The sequence below is a fragment of the Mytilus trossulus genome, chromosome 2 (assembly GCF_036588685.1).
Source record: "Mytilus trossulus isolate FHL-02 chromosome 2, PNRI_Mtr1.1.1.hap1, whole genome shotgun sequence".
Taxonomy (NCBI): Eukaryota; Metazoa; Mollusca; class Bivalvia; order Mytilida; family Mytilidae; genus Mytilus; species Mytilus trossulus.
In genome coordinates this window covers 83,951,800-83,966,887 of record NC_086374.1, presented here as the reverse complement: position 1 = coordinate 83,966,887, position 15,088 = coordinate 83,951,800, and the positions used below count along the sequence as shown (strand labels likewise).

The 15,088-nt window shown below is 33.7% G+C and overlaps 1 protein-coding gene across 1 annotated transcript in view; it reads right to left on the bottom strand.

Annotated features, from left to right (window-relative positions):
- Positions 1-14,845, bottom strand: part of LOC134708189 (L-proline trans-4-hydroxylase-like) — a 66,440-nt gene extending 51,595 nt beyond the window's left edge. Inside the window, exon 1 of the mRNA XM_063568525.1 lies at positions 14,825-14,845. The gene's annotated coding sequence lies outside the window, so the exon portion shown is untranslated. The remainder of the gene's footprint in view (positions 1-14,824) is intronic.
- Between the last annotated feature and the right edge of the window lie 243 nt (positions 14,846-15,088).

The following is a 15,088-nucleotide window of genomic DNA, read 5'->3' as shown; positions in this document are numbered from 1 at the left end:
CTATTTATAGGATTTATTCCAAAAAAATCCCTTAGTTTCGGTAACCACGAGAAACACCAATCAATGTAATATATTTTTCTTATTAAATACCCGGACGGTTAAATATAGACAATATACATTTTGGACTTCCGCGAAACATGTTACCTGTATTACTTTAATGAATTCCGTACTTGTATACTATATATAAGTCAATGACCCATTTCTAGTACAATATGTTGACGCGTACAATTTATACGTAAATAATAATTTACTCAACATTAAACCGATCCTTTGTTATATATAGATATACAATATAAGCAGATGTGGTATGAGTCCACCAAAGTTCAAATAAAGTGGATGTAAGCAATTATTAGCATATATATATGTCTATTTATATACTGGCTTCAACTAGCTGTAAAAGTGTACAAAGTGCAGGACGGATCCAGCCATTTGAAAAAGGGGGGGCGGGGGTCCAACTGTATGTCTCCATTCAAATGCATTTAATCTACTGGATACCCAAAGTAAATGTAAAGGGCCTTACAAACATTGCATTTGCTGTTTAGCAAAATTCTCCAAAATTTCCATTCCAAAGTGTGGAGAGGTGAATCATACTATTTCCACAGATGTGTCAGATAAATTGTGATTCATTTTATATCCCTCTCATCATACACAATAGTATAAAACATTGACTTCTCTATCCCTTACTTATATTCCTACACATTTCGCTCGACAATTTTCCCCGTAAAACTAAAATTGGAAAAATCAAACTTTCATCAACAGGAAGCTGCGTAACACAGATATAAAATAGCTCGTCGGAGCTAGAATCTCCACGGAGCCTGTGTCGCTCACCTGATATTTTGTTTTATAATTGATGTATGAACCATTATACTTTTATTTTAGTTTCAGAGATATAAGCCAAAAACAGCATTTTACCCCAATTAAAAAATTTTAGTCAAGTCGGCCATGTTGGTTGGCATGTGGGTCATCAGATACATTTTTTTAAACTAGATACCCTGATGATGAGTGTGGCCAAGTTAATTTAAATGTGTCTCAATTATATCAGGGGAGAAGATGTCGTTATTAACGAGATAACAAAAATTACTTTTAAGGGCAATAACTCCTTATGGGGTCAATTGACCATTGTGGTTATGCATGCCGCTTATTTGTATATCTTACTTTGCTGAACATTACTACTGTTTACAGTATCTATAAAAATCTATAAAAATATTCAAGATAATAACCAAAATCTGCGAAATTTCCTTAAAATTATCAATTTAGGAGCAGCAACCCAGCAAAGGGCTGTTTGATTCGTCTGAAAATTGCAAAGCAGATAGATCTTAACTTGATGAACATGTCAACACATTGTCAATTTTGCGCGAAATGCTTTAGTTTCAGAGAAATAAGCCAAAAACTGTATTTTACCACCTATGTTTAATTTTTAGCCATGGCGGCAATGTTGGTTGGCAGGTGGGGTCGTGGGACACATTTTTTTCAAACTAGATACCCCAATGATGATTGTGGCCAAGTTTGGCTTTAAATTTGGCCCAGTATTTTGAGAGAAGTTTCTGTAACGGATGACGGACTACGGACGTTTAGTAAAGATAAATGATTATTACTTACAGATAGTGGTATTTTGCTTTTCTGATGTCATATTTTTTTGACTGCTCATCTTCCCTCCTCTCTAAATCTCTCTGCGGTGCTTTGATGTCTTCAGATGGTTCAAACCGTCACCAGATGTTTCGACTCTGTACCATAACATTCTTCGGTTCGCGGGTCAGTAGAGATGTCTAAACATCTACTTATCAGCACTCGACTTCCAGCTCATATCATTTCAGCAATGCCATAACCAGCAAGATGAACGTTCTGCTGCCTCCCCTAGCTGTCTTACTGTTGTCTTCCTTCCCTTTCCGACTATTCGCATTGCCTGAAGCATCCTCCATACTGACTGTGCAGTAAAACCTCTGCAGCCTACTTCTAAAGTCACGCATTCCAGCCTCTCTAACTACATCGGTTGTCATCAGCTCTGTGTACTTTTCCTTCTTCGGCTGATATGCCTCTTCGCATCTCCCTTCCCAAGAAACTGACAGTTATATTGCAACTATCATCTTTGACGACTGTGACCAAACTACAATGTCTGGGCGTAGGGTTGTATGTACGCATTCTGGAAACACAAGCTTATTTTCAATGTCAGGCCTCATGCTCCATTCACTGCACTTGTCTTAGAGGAAGTGCTGTTGTGACTTTAATTTGTTGCATGACTAGTATCTGCCTTTCTGACGAATCTGATCTGCTTTGCCTCTGTTGCTGATGGTCTCTTCTTCCTCCTCTCAATATCAAGGATATCTGCCAGATGTTTAAGGACCTTGTCGTGTCGCCATCGATATCTTCCCTGTGTCAAAGAAACCTTTCAGTGTGAATGTATATCTGCCATAGTGCCTCTTTTACCACATAACTTGCAGATTTGGTCTTCTATCAGTCCCCACTAGTGTAAGTTTGAAGGGGAAAGAATTGTATTGTACACTGACCTAAGAATGAATGAAATTCTGAATGGTTGCATCCTCCATAACTCTGCTTATGTGATCTTTATTTCTTGCATGTTCCACTTCATCCACGCGCCTTGACGGCTTAGCTCTACTTATTTTGCCCTTCTTTGTTCTTCTTTTACTGTTGTTATTTCTGACTGCACCATGCTGCCCTTCTCTTTTGTTGCCTTTGACCACTCTTGGAATGTGTCATTCCTAAGACTTGTCTACCAGTACAGGTGTTGCCCACTATGCCTTTGTGATGAAGAATACTTTCTGCTTGATCTACTACAGTTTCCGCTGACCATTTTTGCCCAGTACGTGTCTGGATTCCAGTTTACTGATATTGCTATCCTTTGAGTCTCTGCAAGTCATAACATTTGATACTCTGTTTTCCTCTTAAGTTGATGTTAAAGGCCGCTGGAGTTGTGATGATCTACTGTGTAAAGACCTATGGATGTAAAACTAGGTGTTACACCTAGCCAATCTCTGATCTTTCTTTCTATGGTTTCGACTATTGTTGCTGTCATTTGTTAGATCACGAAAAGCCATATCAGTCTTGGAAAATATTCATGTTGGTATATCAAAGCTTTAAACTTTCCAGGAAATACAGCCTTGTCTACTTTCTTAAGCCATTCTTCGTTTGCATTGTCTTCACATTGATATTGTCTTTAAGGATATCATTCAACCATTTTCGAAGGCACTTTATATGGTTATAAACTATTGATGGTATTTCATATCCTTGAATCTAAAGCTGTAAGTTAGTGTTATCTGACACGTTCTCAGTATCATTGATATTAGATTCTGGCCCACGTGTCTACCTCATCCAGTGCTAACAGTATCCACTTTGCTTGAATATATGGGATTACGTTGTTATTGTAAGGGCATCCATGAACCCTATTGTCCATTGGTCCAGATGAGCTAAAAGAGAAACAAATCATTCCCCAGTAGAAAAATATATGATTCAAACAAAAGGTTACCTGAAATTTACATCATCAAAATCTTCCTATTTATATTTCTGAATATTTCAAATGTTTGTGTAATCTAAATGACTTGCAATATAGAACTGAAGTGACCACAGATAAAATAGTCTACGTCTATCTCATAGCTTGGCTTATACCTAAATTGAAAAGTGAAAGTGAGGGTAGATAGGGAAGTAAATTAATCACAAAAAATAATAGAAATTTTTTTCGGATTGGCTATGATTCATTGTTATGCTCATTTTTGTTCCGTGTGTATATTCTCATTTTAATCCTTTCTTACGCAAGTTATTATTAAATTTTCAACTTTTTACACCAGGCTATATAACAGTTCGAATCATAAAACAAAAATATGAATCACTTCAGTCAATTGGAACATAAGGTAAACATTTCCAGATATATATACATTAAATGACCCGTCATTCGATTCAAAAGACATGTCTAAATGTATTACAAGGGTTGCGACCATTGCGATAAATTGGTTCTTGGTGCTAACACATTTGCTGTATAATGGCGACCAGTTTTAATAGACCACTTTCGAGTTCATCCGTCACCGGAAAAAACTCGTCAATTATACGCGCTTTTATCACCGTCATTTGTGCGTTTAGGGGCGTCGTCACTTCCCTTCCAATGCTGTCAGTCGAAATAGAAAGTACAATGATGTATTTTTAGTTTATTCTATTTTTAGATTATGTTATTACTACGCAAAATAATGCGGCATATGGGCACTATTGCCACGATTACCTGAGGGCACCGATTACCTCAGGGCATACAGCAGCGGACCTAACTGCCATCTGCTTCCAATGTTGAGTGAGTGGTCGAAAAACTATAATTCTATATTATACGAATTATTCGGCAAATTGAATTCTCAAAATTGACAATCAACACTGCTGTCATTAGGGCATTGTCAGTAAGTACCTACAGAGCAACCATTATTTCTAGTTTATCCTGCACAAAGACGATCACTAAGACGCTTGATGAACGTAAATAGTGCAGGGATACAGGCGACCCCCTCTATCTGGTAAATGACGTCATAAAGGCGTGCATAATTGACGAGTTTTTGCCGGTGACGGATGAACTCGAAAGTTGTCTATTGGCGGACTATCGATATTTTTCTGAAAAACTTGTTATTCCAATTTAAAAGATCTGAGCCATCTTGCCGTAGCGGGATATGGACTCAAAACTGTTTTGTGTTGATAGGTTAGCGATCACTGTGTCTTTTTCAAATTTTTCAAACAGGTTGTTAACTGTTAAATATCATAGATATATATTTTTAACTTTAAAACTTAACTCAGATATTTCTCGGGCAGATTTCAGAAACCGTTAAAATTTGCAAATTGAGGAAGAACTTGTAAATAGTTATCAAAGGTACCAGGATTATAATTTAGTACGTCTGCGCCAGACTTGCATTTAGTCTACAAGACTCAACAGTGACGCTCATATCAAAATATATAAAGCCAAACAAGTACAAAATTGAAGAGCATTTATAATGATTCGAAATTCCCAAAAGTAAGTTGTCTTTCAAATAGCCTTGAATCCATGTCCCTTCTCTACTTCGCATCCGGCAGTTGGACATGACTGATCTATAAGGCTACCATGTGTCTGGGTGTTTCCCCGCTGTGCTCCTATTTCAGTTATTTGTCATCTGGTTGACCTCTGTATATTATTTTACGGATGTAACATTTCAATTCGCATGACATTTGTTTCTCTGATTTATAGTAGTACAATTATTTACATGAATGTAAAAGTATTTCATAAGCTGATCCAAATATATAATTGGAATTGTGTCAGCACCTGTAAGCACTGGTTCTTGTGTGAAAAGTATAAGTATAAGTGCATGGAGACTGACTGCTGTGTATTTTGGTGTTCGAGTATTCTTTGCAAACACATATTGGGTTAATTGCGTACTTTGTCCAGTGATGGTTAAATACTTAGCATGAGCTGTGTCCGAGGCGTACCTCTCGACAGTACTGTCAAAATCTGGCGCGAATAAATTACATTTCTTTTTCGTTTGTTTTTTTAGCTTGTGCACCCGGCGCCCTAAAATCCATGCCTTGAAGTATAGTTAGAAATATACGTTATCATTGCGTTCTTATAGTGATCTGGTACGTCGTAAAAGATGAGTGTCAAGATATAGTCTAAAACTTACAGTATAAGATTGCAATAATATGACTCATTTAGCAAATATGTAAGTGTTATTTAACAGTTGTATACTAATGTATTCATTTGCCCTTGTTGCAATTTGCTTATATGGTTTTACCATTGAATCAATTAGCTAAATATCATAGAAGCACTTTTATTTTATTAATTTGCTTATATAGTTAACCCTTCAAGGCTTGCGTGCTTAACATGAAGTGATACAAGTTATACGTATTAACATTAATATTATTAACTGTAATTGATTTGATAAAAGTGCAAGCATTTTAATTTTTTAAATCTGATTTTTTTCTTCGATTTTTTTGTTGTTACGTATGAAACCCTGGCAACTATAGTTAAAATGGTAAACGAATTTTCTTTTAAAGACAAATCAACATCACTCCCAGTATTTCAATTAGGTTAAATAACTCTACAGATTTTTCAGATCGAAGAATTTTTTGTATACTGACGTTGATTACATTATCCGTGACAATTTGTAGGCGAAGTGTACAATTGATCTTAAAACAGGAAGTGGGAATGTTGGTGGAAGCACAATTATCTATACATGATTCAGTTGGGTTGTGGGAAGGAGACGGTCATACGTTACACAGTTTGAATATGGCTGAGAGGCATTTTGTATTTTTTTCTTTCATAGGTTTTTTTCACTATATGCAATAACAATTTGATGGACTGGGAGTGTTTTCTTTCTAAATACTAAATATAATTTGAAATGATTATTTGCTGCAAATTTTCTTCTTTCGATGAAGAATTGCAGATTCGTTGCAGAACAGAAATGTGTATTTTGTAAAATTTGTGTGGGGTTTTTTTGTAAAATTGTTTGTTTTAAGATTGTAACACAATGATGACTGCTGTACCCATATTTTGACTATTTTATTTATTATGTCTGTTTTGTTCACGCATCGTTGTAAATATAACGGAATTTGATGAGACTGTCGTAAGAGTGAGAGGTTTAGCGCTATAAAACCAGGTTCAATCCACCTTTTTCTACATTGAAAATGCCTGTACCAAATCAGGAAAATGGCAGTTGATGTTCGTTCATTTGATGTGTTTTGTCGTTTGATTTTGGCATTTGATTAGGGACTTTCCGATTGAATTTTCCTCGGAGTTCAGTATTTTTGTGATTTTAATTTTTGCTACATGGAACAGAGGGTTTGCTGACAAGGAATACATTTCAAATGTTAGAAGCCATCAGTTGATCCCTTGATATTTGGTTCACGGGGTATTTAACAGGCTATACACATGAGACAACGGTTTGATGTCCCCATCCATCAGGAAGTTAATTGCTGCACATACAAACTATGTCAAATTTCTATATTCTGGGTATTCATGGAGTAAACTTCAATATATAGACCAAATTATTGGATGAAAATACTAATGATATTTCTTCTTTTTACTCTTGTCATCAAAATATCAAAATAATTCTCAACTATAGTTAGAATAGCTTCCACGGTTTCATTGGCAGAAAAAAAAACCAGCGCACATTGTTAGTTTAATCAACGACCAGATAGAACCAGTAGCTAAAAAATCTTTGATATTGGTATATTGCTGCTTTTCCAACGGCATTTAACCGTAAAAGAAAAGAGAAAATGCATAGCATTTTTGCTGGTATTCAAGTTTTCCATTCATGACTTCTCGGTTCGGCATCTGTCTGAAAACGTTCTTTGCGTAGGTTTCTTTGTGAACTACCATGTTTACAATTTGCCTCATTGTGTGGGGCTAGTACGAACAGAATTGATTTTCATTTCGCATCAACAGTTATTTGGGAGGTATTTACGTCCTGATATGCATTTGATACTTTTCAATCGACATTAAACAACAATCCATCAATCCCATCAACTTGCCTGTTAAGACAATAACCCAATTTGGTCGTTTAAAATTACCGATCTGAAGAACTGGACTACTTTTATGCATAGCAAAATACATCACCAGGAGCAGAGTACAATATATATAAGACATTTTAGACATCATCATGAAAAAGCAACATAGAGGGACGACCATTTTATATTCTAGTATGGGAAAAAGTGTTCTGAAAATGAATATCCAGGACATGTAACAACTGAAAATAAATATCTTACATTGCAGAAGACAAGGGGGTGGATTTTCTGCAATACAAAATGATTCAATCCAAAAGCAAAACGTTCCGCGATACAAATTCTCAGAGTACAAACTAAATTATGCGAAGCAATATATCTAAATTAATTACCAATCCAAAACATCCCTCAATGGTGGCATCTTATTACACACACCAAAAATTAAAACGTGCTTTTTAATAAATTGACAATTTGGCTGTGAAGCTTAGCTGATCTTAACTGGGGATGACAACAAGGGACGCTGCTTCACATGTATATCTAAAGTCCGCTGTTCTGGAATAACCGTCATTCTCTCGATACCGATGGATTTTGGCATCGAAATTCATGAATTTGCAAATTAATATTATTATAGTACGATTGGTTATTAAAGTTCTATGACGAAGGTTTATTTTATGACCTTAAGTGTGATGCCCGGTCGGCCAAACTAAAGTTTCAAAAAAATAATCATTATTGGGATGCTTTTTTAAGGTGCTCTCCGTTTTCCTTTTTTCTAAATTTATACAAGTTATCTGCCTAATGACTCATTCATTTTAACTTATCCTGTCAGAATTTATGACTCTTAATTAGTGTACATATTATCAATACACATAAATATGTTGGAATCTTAATCATGCAATTTTGTGGTTTAATCAGTTGTCTACGAATATACACGTAACCATTAGCAACAGCTTACTACAACTAATTCACCTACATACCGTTTGATGGGCGTTTTATTTTAAGAACATATTTTGCTTCAAGCTGTTGTCAGGTTACAAAAATAACTTTAAGTGGGATAAAAATAGCACGCGTTCATTATACATAGGTAAACTTATTAACATTATTATATGTACAATCCTAGTTTTTTATGAATGGAATCACAATAGTACATATCTTGTATAAGACAAAGAGTGGAATTAATGTAAGACAATTAAGAAGAAAGAAGAAAAAACAAACATACAAACAAACAACCCTTTGAAAGATTTGTATAGTCATATATGCGATCCTATATCAAATCCATAAACAAACATAAAAGATATGAGGTTTTTTTTTTTAAATAAAACATATTTATATTGTTTATTTGTGTTATGCTTATTGTTTGTGTTTTACACTAATGACATGTCTTGTTGATATGGAACTATTTTCCATTTCATGTCCACGTGATTAACGTTATGATAATCAGCTGATATCAAAGGCTAATAAATAGAACAATTGATTTTTTTTCCCCGAATGAGATTTCTGGTAGTGCATCTTTTGGCAACAGATAACAACGGTCATTAACATTAGAAAACATACTCAGAAGCATATAAATTTTAAATTTTAGGACAACGTTCTTTATGTTTTTTCGCGGTCATTCTGAACTTTGTAAAAATACAATTTTGACCTGGCATACTCATCCCTGAAGATGCACAGCTGGTCCCATCACATTATGTGGATTTACAGTTGCGGCACCTCATAATTGTGGTTTAATATATAAAGGTGTTTACTAACCGTAAATACACTAATTACCGTTTTGGCATAGTTTCATTTTGGGTAGATTAGGTCAACTCGTCTTAGGGGAATGTCTGGATGTTTTCATGCTACAGTGCGTCAAGTCAATACCAAAGTAAAAACCTACCACAATTTGATGATTCACAACCAGATAATGTTGGATATTTTTAACAAAGAACGCTTGTATTTTAGGAGCCGTGATCAAACAATAAATATATTTATAAAACCCAGTCAAATCGTGGATACACATTCTTTGATTCAAGTATCTAATTATAGAAATGCGTTTTGAAAGATTTGTAAGAGCGTTTTTCTAGCATCTAAATGCATAACACTTAGGGTTTTTATTTTGCCAGGTCGAATTTCATTTATTTTTTATTCCATGTATTCTGTTAAGGAGTTATGTCGCTAACTGATATGTAAAATTAATAACATTCAAAATGCGTTCCGCAAGGGAGGAACCATCATTTTAAAAAGGGGGAGGGGTTCCAACTATGAAATATGTCCCTTTTAAAATGCATTGGTCATCCAAAAATGGGTTGACCCGGAACCCTCCCCCTGTATCCGTCATTGTTCCTTTGAACTTATAACGTTGATATGTTCAAATATATGATTATTTTAAAAACTATTTTTTTCGTTTTCACCTTTTTAAGTAAAAATTGGCTACGTTTTGCACCTGTCACTCTGACAATTACACCTGTGTTATTACCTTGTTACCTTTCAAGGTTAATAAATTTGTTAAATATAAGATATGATTCAATTCTTGCCACACAAAGAAAATCTCCACAAATCGAACTTTGGTGTTTAAAGTCGCAAGGTGTGCATAAATTTTAATATACATTTTTTGTATACTAAAAGTCTTTGGGTATATAGTCATAGTCATTATGATGTGGGTACATTTTTGTGGGTTAGGTGAGGTCATCAGATACAGTCATTTATATATATTTACATAAGCGATTAAGTTAGCATCTGTGTTTATTTCTAAGGTTTCTGCAATATAAGAAAATATTTATGGAGTGTATTTTTAATCATTTTTTAAATTTAATAATTCTCAAATCTACTAGTAATCATTGATTACAGTTACCATACAAAAAGTTAAGCTCTTTTTTTATCTATTTAAAAAAAAGCTTTCACATCTTCTTCAATTTGGAATGTTGATGACATCACTTAAAATGAAATATATCATTGTGCTTTATATTATATTTCAAAGTTTAACCAAATTTTCAAAATTTTCTTTCATCAAATGTTAAATTTGAAATGTTATACTACTTTCCTTCTCCATACATATTCCTGATAAAAGATATCTGATAAAATTATCAATTAATAAACTTTCTTTTAAAGTTTTATTTACAAATATAAAATCTTTTAAAAAAATAGTTCAAAGACTAAAAGATACATTAAAAAATTGGGTTTACAGCTGGAATATTGTCCTTTCCAAACAAACAAATAAATTACGAAGAATTGTACCTTTTTTCCTTTTCCTTTTCATATGCATTTGTTACTTAATAAAGTAAAAAAAAAAGGCACAATATTGTTCTTATCTTAAGTTCGTGTATAATACTATTTCATTTATATAAAATATTATTGATGAAACATGACTTCAACAGGAAAACGCCTCTTTCAAATAAACTGGTACCACCTCTTTTCCTTCAAACTTCAAGGTTAACAGCAAAGAAAATAGAATATGCCAAAGATTTGAAAGCTGCAGCTTTGACTTAATCTTTCTCTTTCTAATTGAAAATTGCTTCTTGTTTGTTTGTTTGTTTGTTTGTTTGTTTTTTATTCATTTTCACTCAAATACAAAGGAAACAACGAATGACCATTTAACACAAAACCTATATTTTCTACGAGTTTTCTTTTAGTCTATGGAATGAATATTTGAAGATTCGACGGGATGCTGAAATACTCGAACTTTTTATATTATGAAAGATAAAAAAAGAAAAAGAAACGCTTTTTAATTTGTCTCTGGTTTACCATATTTCCAAGCGACAAGTAGTCTCAATAAACTGCATTCTAACGATTTAATCATGTGACCTACTTTACATCACATGGTTTTATAACGGTAAATTTACTACTGATTGTATATTGATCCTTTAATCAACAAATTTAACAAAGAAAAGTCAAAACTTTAAACGAACAAAGGATATCGTAGGGTGTCACTTAATATCTAATCGAATCACTCATGCAATAAGCGTTTGTTTTGTTTCCATTGGTAACCGCAGATCAGAACATCAGCAACAAGTTCAAGTTTTAGCACGTTGTCAAGACTATTCTTGTTTTGGGCGTATCTGTTTAACCAGACAGCCAGCAGATAGTATATCAATAATTCATGTTTTTTGTTATGCAATGAATTTAAATGCGAGTTCACTACAATTGCGATGAAATGCAAACACGTTGAAAATGCAAAATTAAGTACTAGATGCGTTTATCTTAAACTTCGGGTCGTGAATAGTAGGTACAGATGTACCATGTGTACTGATGAAGCTGTCCTCCTAGATATAACTTGACAATGAATATCTGTACCGATTACGGCATTGCAATCGTAGCTACTAAGTCATCATATTGTAATGAGGCACAGCTAAGCTGTTTATGAAAAACAGATTCTGAGTAGATGCTTTTATCTTTTTTTATTGAAATATATGTAAAAGTTACATATATTTCAATAAAAAAAGATAAAAGAATCTACTCAGAATCTGTTTTGAAAGTTACATATATTTCAATAAAAAAAGATAAAAGCATCTACTCAGAATCTGTTTTTCATGATATTCCGGGTTATTCTCTCTCAGTCTATATAGAATCATATTCAAATCAGTGTGGTCCTGGCCATTGATTGACGACCTAAATTATCCCATTGACTGGGACAGATTAGGTGAACGTTTGTCTGTAACGATCATTGCTCACTTCTTACTTATTATAGAATTTAAACTGTGGGGTCACCAAAGGTTCTTAACGCCTTTAATAATAAAATAATTCGAAAAATTATTCAGGAATAACCTTCATATTTTGATTTATATTATTGATATAAATCAACACATCGTATTATTCCGGATTCGTTTTTCGAATTGCTTTTTTTAGGTGTTTAGAACCTTTGGTGACCCCACAGATTCAGTGTCTTTAACAAGAACATAGTGAGCAGTGATTGTTACCGACAAACGTTCATCTAATCTGTCCCAGTCAATGGGATATTTTAGGTCGTCAATCAATGGCCAGGACCACACTGTTTTGAATATGATTCTATTATGTTTTTTTCTCATACGTTAGCTGGGAGTAATACATTTATTATCTATAAGTCCCATATGTAACGACATATTTCATACCCAATGCCATGTTCTCAGTAATATCGTAAGTCAACGATCACTTTCAAAACCTTAAAGTAAGACCATGCAGTTACTGAGTTAGGATATGGACCCATAAAAATCACCTGCAACATATGCATGAACCATAATTGAGCGATTCCTATTTAAAATTATCATTGAGTTTTGCGCTAAGCCTAAAAAGTTAATCCACTCCTTTATCTGTTAGATTTTTATTTTAGCCATCACCCTGTATGATATCACATTCATGATTTATACGCATCCAATCCATTAAGGTTTTTTTTCTCTTTAAATGATACTTTTTGCTTAAATACCTAAAATCTAGTACAAGAGTCCATGTCCTAACGGTTTATTTATAACGGACGCATTTTAACACCCATTTTGACCCTATTTCAAATCCCGCTCCATAAAATACGGTCCCACCTGTCCGACATCTGTCTACCTGAGGTAAAATTCAATAATTTCTTTATTAGAAGTAATCTAAGTTGACAAGTGCAGATGTTTGCTTTATAACGGTTGCTTACAAAGAATCAAAATCTCCAAAAATCATTAAAACATAGTGAAATTGATTGAAAAAAAGTAGGCCTGTAGTCAGGGCGAGTTGTGCGTCATCTGTCGGAGTCAATGCGTCATCGATTTATGTGATGTTCGTTAAATAATTCAGTTTTGTAAAGAAGTATTAAATAACTTACAACATAAACATTTATATGTATCTTAATATTACAGTCTTTTAATCTCTATATTTCCTCTGATTGTGCGCTGATTTAGTACATAAATAAATAAACATGCATGATAAAACCGAAGCTGCATTCACGCATCCCATTGTTGCATCTCGAAACTGAATAGTCAAAATTTTAAAGACTGACGGTTAAAAGTAATTGTTATTCTAAAAAAAAAACACACTTTTAAGCACACAATCCAGGTGGCAAACAACTATTCATTTGGCAAATAAACTTATAATCAAATAAATTTTACATTTCCTTCTCAATTGTATTTTTCAGCATCAATATCAAAGTATATAACGTGACAAATCACCAATCGTCAAAACGGGAGGTAAAGAAGACGCAACATAATAGAAAATCTTGTTATTAGCTTCCATGCATGTAAGATACAACGCTATATCAATTATGAAATACAAGTTATGTACTGCGGAATATCGTTTTACCTGGGAGATCCTATATTCCATGTGTAAAGATGTTGGAATAATGCAGGATATCCTCGTAAGAGAATTTTGAGGATTTATGTCAAGATGACCGCTTACATTTATAACTCCACAACATTTTGGATATGCCTGTCCCAATTATGGAGCCTGTGAAATAGTTTGTTTAAGTATATGGTATTTTTTCTTTTATTGTTTAGTACATTAATCAGGAAGTTACATTTCTCGTTTTAATTGTTTTACATTCAATACCATTTGGTCTCTGGTGGACTAGCTGTACCATTTGGCAATCATACCGCACCTTATCATTTTTATATGTATGATTTCTATTATTTGAATGTACAGAAACTAAAACGAAATAACCACATCATTCTGTACTAAGTATTTTTTTTCAATTTACTTTTTTTTTTACAATAAAACACAAAAAAAACTACAAAAATGGCAATGGTCGTGTTCCGAATGTGTTTGCAATGAAATAGAAAAACAATCCCGTTGAATCTGAAGAAATATAAAATGAAACATATACTTCATATTTTGTTTTAACTTTACTTTGTATGCAATCCTTATTTTGCTGAATATTCTAAAATCAAGACCTGTCATAAATTAAAGTCAGAAAGTAAAGCTAAAGGCATATCATATTAGTTATCAGAACTATTTGACTGAACTGTACCACTGCATCCATATATATTAACAGAGCGTCGGGCAAGCAGTTTAACCAATACTTTGACAGACATGAGGACAGATATATGATACTATAATGATTGGAATCAGGCACATTGTCCACAAGGTAGAGTTGGGACAAAAGCGATGGAGGCCAAAAATACCACAGCTTAAGTACATCAGGTACATTCCATACGCATAAGTTTGTAGATTATACATCTCATTTCTACTATAAATATGATGTACTGTAACCAAACTCGGACATGCATTTTGATACCATATAATATATTGATTATTTACAAAATATGTTTTATGTGATACATATTTACATTTACTAAAAAACATGTTTACGATGGGTTTTTTGTTTGATCTAAATTTACCAGATTGATATTTTGTAAATATATTATTAACTACTTTAAAATCCTGGCGAGAGGAAAATCCCTTTCAACCTGGGAAAACTATAAATAGGAAGTAAATCGGGGAAATTCCATGTACACACACAAAGCAAAGCAAATATTTGGCTCCACTCCAAGTAGGACAAGTCGCTGACTGGTTCAACGATCAGTTGTTTATTGACGCTATCCTATATACGATCTCTTCCGAGGTGAATCGTGAAGTCTCGGAACTTTTCCATTCATGAGAGGTAAACATGAGTATTGATCAACAACAAAAGCCGGCTGAAAGACAATTTGTAAACATGTTTACGTTTTAAACGTCCTATAGCTGATTGTTTACGTCAAACAGGCTATTTGCAAGCTTTTAC